Consider the following 12,105-nt stretch of genomic DNA (forward strand, 5'->3'; position numbering starts at 1 on the left):
CTCTGTGGATCATCCCACAGACACTTGATCAGTTTGGGATCTAGTGAATTTAGATGTCTAAGTAACATCCACATTAAGTCCAGGTACAAAAGTTTCCCAGCAGAACACTTAATTGTCACAAGACGGTCAGATTTCTTTACTTCTCCTGTCAGTGGTTTTAATGTTATGGCATTGTGCCTCATAGCCGAACAATAATAATGTTTCTTTTGTTACGTTATGTTCCTCCTTTTGCAGCAGTTTGTCTTACAACGAGAGTCCATTACAGACGGTTCACAGCTTCCCACTTCTCTCGAATCTGAGATAACACCTAAGTAGTAGTCAAAATTGTGCTCAGGGCGTGCATCATCACGGGCAGATGCCTCGACATTACAATGAAGTTCTGAAAGCCTTTTTCTTTAAAAAAAAAAAAAAAAAAAAGCACAGATAAAGCTTACGATGACAAAACAAAGCCGCAGACCGCGTGTGCAATCAGAGTTTCTCACACCTTCCAGTACCACGCATTGTAGCAACACATTAGAGGAGACGTGTGAATGGGATGGCATCACAATTAACCCATTCAGGTCTTAACGACACCATAACTGCTTCGTTAAAGTGTTTGATCCAAAGTGCTTTTCTTGCCATTAAAGGGATAATTTCCCATCATGCTCGCTTGTTAGCATGTCGGTTAAGACGCCCCGCCAAAGCACGCGGCCTGATAATACAAACAGATGCTACAAGAAAGGCATCCCAAGCATCGGCTATACACAATTTACTTGATTTCCTGCAACTGAACGATTCCACGACGGAGCCAGTGAGGACATATCAATAGGAGGAAATAACATGATTCACTCCACTGTAATTAGAGATTCAGTGAGATGAAAAGAGAAGATTTGCTCTTTGACACGGGTCACCCACAGAGAAACACAAATACTATCTAAATGTCATCAGGCGCACTGCAGCTACGGAGCCTCGCGTGAGAATGTGCACAGTGAATTCATTATATTCATCTATTTTCATCTCGCCCGCTATTATAACTCTGTCAAAGGGATGTGACTCACAGAAGAAGAGAAATTGGAAAGCAAAGTTAAAAGTCACAGCCGAGGAAAGCGTCGGAATTATTTTGGTTTCCCCACCCCCCCCACCCCCACTCCCCGCCCTCTTGAACGAGAAGCGCTCTCCGGAAAACAAACAAGAGCCTAATATTAATTTGTTTGAGAACATCCCCTCCTCCGATCAAACGGGACGATCTCTTCATTGTGCACGACCGAACCGCCGGGTTGAAAACTATCTGCCGCTTCATCTCTCCTCCCCGGATACTGGTGGCTGAAGCTATCGGAGCACAGATCAGTAATTACTGCAGGTTGTCAACAATTTATCACAGGGGTCCCGCGGGCCCCTCGACGTGATTGCGCACGAGGGCGACCGTGATCACGCTCGCGTGCGCATGTGCGGTCCGGCGCACACATGCACGAAGCCTCGAAGAGACACGGTCACCCGCGTGGCAGCACGTTGCCTCCCTGTCCTTCATGATAACGCCTCGTGCCCTGAGGAAGGTTTTGCATGGCTCTCGTGGAGACACACGCACAGATTCATTTACTGAACTGTTTATACTTGGCAGAAAATTGGTTTCTATAAATAACTTTTTTTTTCTTATTCTGTTAATTTTCATTTTCCAGGTAAACAAACCTCTCGCAGATCCTGGCGCTACGCAACATTAGGATAAAACTCGACGAAACAAATTATATGCTGCTCATCGATTCGTTTACATTTTTTCAGTGTTGCTAAAATTCACTCAGATGTTACACTACGCGGCGGTGCACCGCGAAACAGCAAAAGGTCATTTCCCGTGGCGTCTCCACCTCCCAGCAGGTGCGCGCAGACCCTCCATCACCCCACTGTTAAGTATGATTTATGAAAAGTGACAACAGCATCAGTGTTTTTAATTATTAATAGGGAAGAGTGCGCAGGAGTCATCTCTCAATCCTCCCACAAAGGTAATAGGGTTATTTGTTGTGGCGGAGGCCCTCACACTTTGATTCATTTGACAACCGTCCCTTGTGTCAAGTGGGACAGGAACGGCGCGCAGATAAGGAGGCTATTCTCGGTGATCCGGTGACATTGACCCGCCTCGCGCGAAGGCGCTCGCTCGGATGGTGGAAGCGTGCACGCGTTCGCGAACCCACACGTGCGCACACATTTATTTAAACGGACTCAATCTCGGTGTTACAAGTCCTCTCATTGAGATAGTGACAGTATTACAGGATGTGAAGGTCAATGGGCCGACCCCTTTTAAATTAAACCTGAGTCGAACTGAATAATAATAAAAAAATAAATAAATAAAAAAAACACATTAAGAGGTTAAATTTGAAGGTTAAGAGATCCTACTACGATATCCTTTAGTCAATGTCAAGCGGTTCTCGCTCGTTCCGATTTTGAAACGTAACCGTTAAATGCAATTTTTCCGTGGCCGCGCGCCGTGTTTATCATTCAGGGCATCTGCTGCGCGCTGCACAGGGGTGGCTAAGGCACAGTGCTTCAGTCTGCGCTAATTACAACCCTCCTGTGAAGGCACACTGTACTCTGAAACCTTTTCACTGCTCCTCTTGCAGGACCGCAGGAGCCCAGAACAAATTAGTCTAATAGCTGGAAAGTGCCTTCTAAGCAGCGGCAGAGGTCAACTAGTTGGACACACGCTCAGCTCAGCCGGACAAGGACGAAGCAGGATGTGGCCCACGTCGTTTTGGACGTGCTTCAAAGGTGTTCTTGAACGGCGGACAAATGCAAATTAGAGGCCGATCTGCAGAACATCAAAGTGATAAAACCCTGTCCACAGATTGGATGTTGGAGTAACAATTACATTACTGGTGCTGCGTTGGGCAAGCTTTGCATTGGTACACAGGAGGTTTTAAAACGACAGCGTCGCTAGTTAAAAATCAAGTCTTAGAGTGTAGATGTACACAGATTATGAAATGAAATGACTGGTGAATGGAATGACAGCCGTCACTGGTGGTTTTAATTCTAACAGCTAATGCTACAGCTGGCTAGCCGACAATAAGACTGAGTTAATTTAACTTATTCAGTCACAATTTCCATCTGATGCGTTTTAAACGCTAACTCAGGAAACTATTAATGATTATTAGTACATGGCATTGTGCTAAAAAGGAGACTACGGTCCTGTTAAAAATTGAACGTGCGTCCTAGGTGATTGAATCACAGCTGGGCAGCTCTACAGTAAGTACACATATTTACACCTGGCATTAAAATATAAATCTCGAGTGACGACATGCATTGGGATCGTGGTTCCTTGCTCTATGTGCAAACAAACGGGAGTGTACCTATGTTCCACGGGTCTCTAACCCGGTCCCTAACCCTAACTCTTTTTTCAAAAAAGGGTTAGGATTACATACACAATGGGGAACATAGGACCCACGGAACATAGGGATGATCCCCAAACAAACAAACACCGCCATCACGTAGCTCCCAGTAGAATATTGTGCAGAAAAGCAGCTGTTTTCTCTAAATAATGAGTCATCGTTTCAGAACCATGAACAGCACTGTTCGTTTTGTTTGCAAATGGCAGCATAACAGAAAATGTAGAACATGATCAAGAGCGTAATCAACACCGATTTCCTTTCTGATCCGATACTGAGTAAAATTCAGGCTGGTATCAACGATACCGATCCGATACTTTGTGTAAATACATCCTAACATGTCTGGTAAACCTAAAAAAAAAGTAGTGTATTTGAAATCATAGCTTCATAAAGAATACAAGACATAAGAGTGTTTTATTTACTGTTTATTTTAAACTTAGATGTATGTTAAGGTAGTGGCCTCATTTACTATATAGCCGAGCTAATACCACACGACAACATAAAAACCAGAGGACACAATCTTACAAAATATATGCTGTTGCAAACATAACAAAAAAAAAAATAAGTAAAATAAATGACTGTTTAACTATTAAGAACTACTATAAAATGAAAACTTGCATCTTGTGTCCTCCTCATCATAAATGCCTCGTATCGTTTGTTGTGGTTTAACCTGAGGAGTTTCACAAGGTTTGTTGTGTTGCCTTTTTGCAACACTGCATCAGAGAAGACATAGTTCCAGACAATACAACGTTACTTAAAGTCAGGTGGTACTCACCAAAAAATTCCCATGATTAAGGCCTGTGAGTCAGGTGGTTTTCAGGTGATGTTCTGAAATAAAAACCTTAACTTCCCAACTCCCAACTGAAGAAGCCACTTATTACATATTACAACTTTGTTGTATTTTTAAAATGTTGTGTTACTCAGAGTAAAAGATTTCCCCCATAACCCTAAAGTCTCTGAGGTTCCACGTAAAGCTTCCCTACACTGGGAAAATGGATGAAAAATGTTTCTGCTAAAATGCTATATATTATTTATTGTTTCAAATTAGCACCTCTGCTCTTGGAGTACACTGTAAGTAACTCCACAGGCTAAGGTTTGGAGGTTTTATTGAAGCACATAAACACACAGTTAGATCCACTCTTCGTCTTGAAGTACAAACAGATTTTGGCCCGTATAACCAGATCTAACTACAGCTCAGTGCAGGCTGCAACTTCATCAAAAGGCTCCATCTTCTGAGGAGGTGCTAGCTTCTTTCCACTTGATAAACCCTTTTTATGTCCTCGCGAACGCTAGACTTTAACATTCACAACTGGAAATTATAAATATATACATTTTTTCCCCCCTCAAATTACCCATCTAGATGTGTGCTTGAATGTCATTTCTGCTTAAAAATCTCATTATGGGCGTGTTGCTACATGCTACGCCAACAAAGTCAACCGTGAAAAAACAACCAGGAAATCCATCTCTGCCTGTCTAAGATCATGCCACTATCTATTTGTTTATCCCTCAGAATGCATCAGCAAACCAAATTAGAACTCGTATCTGTGTGCTCCAGGCTTCCTAATAATATTTCCAATCAGGGGAAATAATTATTCGGCGGTGTGTGACTACTAGCGATCTGTTGTATTTGTAATCGATGCGGCTGCAGTGCGAGCATGGGAGGGTTACAGTTAGGGACAAGATTAACTATTAATGCAATTATTTATACTGCATTATTCATATTTATATCACCTGCTGAAATGCACATGCTTTGGCAAGAGTGTGTATTTCTGTGTTACGACTGTAAAAGTATAGCGACCTATGATGTGTGACACCTGCTGCTTCTTGTGCTGTTATCATTAATGCGGGATTTGACAGGAGAGCGAGGCTGAGAGTCGCTTCTTGCATGTGCTGAACATGTATTGACAGATAAGAGCGCGCTCCCTCCTATCTCATTTCAAGTTGCGCGTGTGAATTTCGCAGTTGAATTTTGACTCCGCGTTTCATTTTTTTTCTTCTTTTTCCAAAAGCAAATACTTTATTCTTCCCCTCAGGGTAGAAATTCGAGTGTCCAGTAGCCTGTACACAAACATATAACATAATAGCAAAATCAACATGAGTAATAGCAGCGTAGAGAGCAGTGCAAATGGAAGACTGGTAATTTATATGTAAGAATGTGCTAACACGGATGTCTGTGCAAGAAGAGCGACGACAAAAGGAATAAAAGAAATATGTCTGTGCAAAAGGAAGAGTGGGGGAAAGAAAGGAGCAGGAAACATGGTTCAGGCCTTTTAAGACATTTCAAGCTTGCTTTTAGAACCAGAAATGAAAAATTGGAAAAACTACATTTATTTGATTTCTATTTCAAATGGAAAAACAAATATGTATAAAAAAAGAAACCTCTCTTTTACCCTGGTGTCTAAAACCAAAAAGTTAATATTAGACCAAATATTCTAATTCTTCTACTAACGTGACTGAAAAAAAATTAATAAAGGTGCAACGAGTCAAAAACAAACTCTATAATAAAATTGCTGTAGCATACATCTGCACTGTCACAGTCACGGGTGATTTTATTAAGCGCTAAATAAACCTGGCGCCTCTCCATATTCAGAAGACAAATGCTCAGAGATAAATGCAGATGACATGCTTTATGTCATTGTGACGGCCCATCTACAGCCTCACACGGAAAAATAAAATATGTTACCTTTTCCGGAGTTCCCACTTCCTTCCTGTTCTGGCCAAAAAGGTGTCGTAAAATGAGCTCATTCAAATACAGAGCCCCAGGAAACAGACCGGACCGTCGACTGTGACATCACGGGACATGTTTGTGTTCTGACCGGCGAAGTACACAACTTCCACTTCAGTCTCATTTTTCAGGCCAGTGAGTTGGGATGAGATGCTGTTTTGTGAGCTGTAGGTTGAGTCTAGTTCTCCTTCGTTGACCTCTTTCAAAGGCCCAGTTCATTTCTGTGGAAGAGTATTATGGGAACTCATGAGAAAAAGGAAGAGAAAGATATTTCTTTTTTATTATGCACTTGTAGAAAAAAGTCGAAATGTTGAGAAAAAAAGTCGAAATGTTGAGAATAAAGTCAACCTTCAAACCGGCGGTACCGGGGCCTCACGTTCGCCGTGAATACAGATGTTACAGCCGATTTGTATTTTCACTTTTTCTCGAAGTGCATGATGAGACAAAAACCTACCTCCTCTCATTTTTTTTCCCTCATTGGTGGCCCTAATACTCTTCCGTACGTTTCTTTAACCCAAAGGACATAAAGTAATTTAGGTGCTATGGACTTTTCTAGACAGTGAGAACCATTTCTACCTAGCTAGCTACACTGACTGCTAATTGTTGTGTTTTGTCTTTTGCCTTTGTCTCCTACTGCATCATGCAGTTCATTGATCTGGTTGGTTGGCGTTCCAGTCAGTTCCCAACCACGGCTCCTCAGGTGGTTCTGTGTTGGCGACCGTTGGCGGTGTCGAGTGGTCAGAAGCCGTGGAGCTTCGTGATGAGTTTCGTTCTAACATCCTACTTACGCTTTGCCATCAATTAACTGTCTTTTGAGCTGCAAAAAACCCTGCTTTGTTCACCACAGCTGCTGACGTTGTCCGCTCCCTATTTGATACTCGGGAGGTGGCACACAGCGAGTCCAGCGACAGCAAAGTACTGAATCAAAGCAGCAGCCGAAACACCAGCTGAAAGACAGTAAAGTGCCCTGTAGAGCTGAAATGAACTGCAGTCAGGTGATAAATGTCTGGGTTTGTCGTTTAAAAGTGTGTTGTTTCTTTAATTAATTCTCTCCGCACCCCTTTATTTTAATAAAGCTCCATTTTCCACTGTGGTTTTTATTGTGTGCAGTAAGGTTCGCTGTAGGGCATCAGGCTGAATTATATTGTGTTTTTAGATTTTAATTAGTCACAAAGAGTTCCACTTTGGCCAAGTTCTCCATTAAACCGAGACTATTTGATTCACAGTGAAAGAGTCGTTTTCAGTTGCATAGTATCCCACTGGGCTCCTGATCGGAGAACAAATAGATCAAATTGCCACACTACGTTCCCGTTGTGTTTTTGTCATTGTACTAGCGGTCGCTTTCTACGCATGATCGCAGGAATACATTTGCTACTTTTGATGTATGTGCTCATTAATCAAAACCAAAAGCCAAAGAATAAAGACTTATATGCTCTTGTTTTTCAAGCCAGGACCACTCACCCTGATTTTTTTTTAGCAATAACAAGTGTCGGAGTCACTCCAAAACAAAAGGGTGAAAGCTACCGCTTCAAATTAATTCTGACACTGTCTAATTATTTCCCTTTTTTCCCCCCTTTCACTCTCATCTTTCAAGGCAGTCGGTGCTAGAAGGTGTCTTTTCATCTGAAAATGCCAGCGCGAGGAGTATTGTCACCAGCTGTTAGGTTTCCCCTCATCATGTGTCTTTCTCCTCACCAGGATGATAGACCAGGACGGGGCTAATGAGGGGGTTTGAAAGCTTTTTTTCTTTTTCTTTTTCTCATATTCATCGAGGTGAGCCTGCTGATCTGCTGCCTCTCCGACCTTTTCTCTTATTCAGTTTGTTGTGTCGAGGCTTGGGAGGATTTGCCGCTGTGCCAGCTCTCAGTCAGAGCGCCTCAGAACCACACATCAGACTTTTAATATCAAATTTGAAATCTGAAAGGTTACACGCGGAAATAACGCAGTTGACCTAAGACACTTCCTTACATCCCGACCTGGAGCTTTTGTGACACATCTTTTGTCTCTTTTTTTACAATAAGGACTCTTTCCTGTTGCAATATAAAAAGGGTTTAGAAGGAGCTACTGTCAAGTGATAAATAATAAATCTCAATTTCTAGTCTCTCAGGCGCCGTTCAGACATTTTTTCTGCGGCGAAATCTTTTTTTGCCCCACTTCATAAAGACCTACAAACCCCCTTTTCCCATCAAATGAATCACATGATTGTCTTTCACCAGCAGTCTTGCGGACGAGCCGTCTTGACTTTCATTTACTAAATATGGGATACAACTGGCCTAATATGGAAATCTTTTAAAACGTTTCACTGGCGGGGAAGGGGTTGGGGGGTGGGTCAGCGAAATGGGATTTGCGCTAGATGTGAGCGTTGTTACTCGCAATTGTGAGGTAATGGGGGACATATCCTTCCACATCAACGGCAGACAAAGGGATTTGCTTTCACTGGAAATCTTTCCAACCTTGTTCCGAGCCCATTTGGAGGTGTAAATTCACCACGCTTCACTCTCAGAAGTCAAATTTACCCCGGCTCCCTTGATAATTCCTTCCGATCCATTACCCGGCGTGCTGATGTGTTTGTGCCGTTTGTAGCTACTGTGCAGCTGTGTCTGCTGCAAAACATACAATCAACCGGAGGCAGACCTAACGCACACGGGCGAATTTATTTGGCAAACAGGGCTTTATTTGATTTCCTGTTGTGCCGCGGAGTACAGTACTGGAGAGAGCGATATTGTGTTCATTAGTTTATGTGCATTAGCAAAGGAATCTAATGGTTTATGCATATGAGGCCAACAGCGGAGCGCTCGGATGATTTAGGATGATGCTCGTTTTATGGAAATCAAAGCGAAAAATAAGAATAGTTCTTGTAACGCGTGGACGCCTCCCCTCCTCCTGGATTCCCATCAAGACCGTTCCTTACCTTCCGCACCCTCCCTCTCCCCCGGCCCTCCTTCACCTTCCCTCCATCGCCCTCTCTTGTTGCTGTCAGAACGCATTAGGACATTGCTAACGAGTGACTTAAATTAGGATCCCCCGCAGCCCTATCCAGGTGTGGGTAATGAGGTGGGAAGACAAGAGATTGGGGCTCCTCCTCCACTCTTTCACTCCCCGAACAACAGGAAAAAAAAGGAAGCTCGCCGTGTCCAGGCAACGCATCGAAAAAATATTTCCCAGCATCCCCAAACGAGTAACAAGGTTACGGCGCCGGCGAAATGACAGACGGAACGAGCTTAAGTGGGTGAAAGACACGCAGTTTTGAACTTAAACACAATTTGCTGATGCCGTTGGACCGGCGACAAATGCTATTTGTTGCGTATCGCCGCGGATTTGTCGGAACTAGCGCCAGGACGCTCTAACGCAGACAAGCTTAATGATATGGAAATTGAAGTCGTAAGTTCGTGAAATGCAGTCATGAGTTCTCTTCTCAAGGCCATCAGTTAGATCTGAGCTCCAGAGGCTGATGGGGTGTGATCTGTTATCGTCCCTGTGGCCTGGCCTCTCACAGACAGGCTAAATAGGTGGTCTCCCTCCACTGGAGGTGGAAATGAATCTGGCCCTCAGATCCCCACTCCTTTCTGCTCCCTCTTACACCCTGCTTGTCTCCCCCTCTACCTATCTAGGCCATCTCACTTTGTTTGACGTGACTGGTGCAAACAGCAGGTGTGTGTGTGTGTGTGTGTGTGTGTGTGTGTGTGTATATATATATATATATATATATACATACCTGTGAGCTGGAGCCTCAACTTTCCAAAACTACAGAATGATCAACTGCAGCACAATTTTATTGAATCCAATTACCTTCAATTCTTTCTGTGGCTGATCTGATGCTGTGAAGGAGCAGAGTCAGCTGAACGTTCGGCGGCTCCCATTTTTCTCGCTCTTCATCACTGTCCATCAAGCCGCCCTGACTTATCAGGAACAACAGAGGCCTTGACAGAGTGACATAGTTACAAATGATGGCCGTGCATGAAGGTTTTGAGAAAACTAATCTTATTACCATCGCTCACCGCTGCCTCAGCGGCTTTCTGGTCCGGGAGATTCTGCCGTTTGAGTTACAGTAGAAGAAGCAGAGGCGTCGGGATGTGGACTTTCCATATATACATGTAATAAGGTCCACTGGTTGTCTAGTGTCTGTCGGCAGGGCTGTTAAACCAACGCTCCAGACGCATACACAGCTTCTGCTTTCGGCCTCTGCTCTCCGAACCTCTTTTTCGCAGGAGGACTGCTGCGTGAGGAAAATAATGTTAAGTCAACTCGGTGGGTGTCGCTCGCGAAAATGCAAACCCCTGGATCTGAGGGGAGGTGCTGAGAATGGCCGGAATTAGAATTCAGATTTACATAAAGCTAGTTAGCATGTCTTTCTGGATAGCTCCCTGAATAATTACAGTTAAGCCTTTCGAACATTTGCTCCGTCTTCCATCGAGCACAAAAACCTGACTGACTGTTGCTGCATTGGTGCCTAATTCACCTGTAACTGTTTATATGACGTACCCGATCATCTCCATGAAGTACGTTCAGCTTGTCGCTGTATTCTGTAACTGTGAGCTGGTCACGTGTTTCATGGGCGCCATGTTAGCCAGGATCAGGAAAACACATGAAGAAAAACGGATAAAGTTATGGGAGCAGAAAATTAAAAGGAAGAACTGGATGTCAGCTGTCAGCCTTATGCTAGCCTTATGCTAGCTAGTTATCTAGACTAAAGAGCTACCGTCATATATACTGTGAAACCCATGTGTTACTACCAAGTTACCAAACAGTAGGACTAGTTTAATTTTCACTACTTCTTAATATTCATAATTCTTCTGAGTAATTTGAAACTTTTAACGGCGATGGATGAACACGGGAGACTGAGGAGAAGGTAAACACAGCTCCATGACTGATGAGGCGATTGGTCTACAAACCATTTTACAGGCTCATTTACGATATTTAAAGTAAGTAGACGCTGGGATATTTAAGTGAGTGGCAATAACATTTATAGGTCCATTAAAGGTGAAAATAGGCGATTTATTTCAACATAGCACGTCCATCTCCATTGGATTACACTGTAGAATCTTCCCTCTGATGTATCCAACATGGCGCCCATGATTTGAGTTGGCCAGAGACTCTCTAATACGTATGGCTCTGTTTGGCTTCACTTTAGTGGAGCTGTTCCATCCTTACATCTTTAGTCTGTGGTTATACCTGATCGGCTGATCTTTTGGGTCTGTGGTGGTGTGGCTAACCAGCTGTGTGACTGATCACTATACATATTTGTCCATGCACCCACTCAAGTGTGTCAATGCAGTCACAGGATTAGTGCTAATATTCGCATCTATCTCAACCATTTCAATTGTATCTAACTATCGTGGTGTTATTTGTCAAATAAATATGTTTATGATGGGCTTCCCTATTTCACAGGAGGGTACAAAAGACACACGCTACCACAAAGAACCAGGTTCAGCCAATCAATATTGAGGTGGATTTTTGCAACAGTGTGAAAATCTGACAATAAATAAATAATAAGGTCCCCCGTGCACTTGTTTGTGATATCTACAAAAAAAGCAGACTTTGAAAATGTAACTTGACTAAATAACTGCGACATGGTACAATGAGATCAATCACACCTTACAGGAGGGGTTGCCTTGCCAGAGTCTCGTTGGACAGATTGGACGAGCTCCAGCTTGTTGTTGTGGAGCAGATTGGTCCCAAGTAGCACCTGGTGCTTTGTCTCCACTTTAAACAGCTTCCGTCTTCGTAGCTGGCTTCTTTCCTGACACAAAACTCCCCTGTGGAAAAAGGGAGAAGTGAATTGGTGTCTGCCCTCCTCAGGTACATCCTTCACCGCCCTCCCCACCTCCTCCTCTCCCCCACTCTCCTCCAATCCGCTGCCCACTCAAGCAGCTGTCAAGGTGAGGCAGTTTTACATGGTGAGGCTCCAATGCCCTTGTCCAATTTCACTTTAGAGTGAAGCTGGGCTGAACATGCCAATCCTGATATTACCAAACAAATTAAATCACGCGGTTGGGCGCAGAGGAGAGGGAGAGTGCTGTGGATGCGGGG

This window comes from Mugil cephalus, chromosome 16 (assembly GCF_022458985.1).
Source record: "Mugil cephalus isolate CIBA_MC_2020 chromosome 16, CIBA_Mcephalus_1.1, whole genome shotgun sequence".
In the NCBI taxonomy this organism is placed as follows: domain Eukaryota; kingdom Metazoa; phylum Chordata; class Actinopteri; order Mugiliformes; family Mugilidae; genus Mugil; species Mugil cephalus.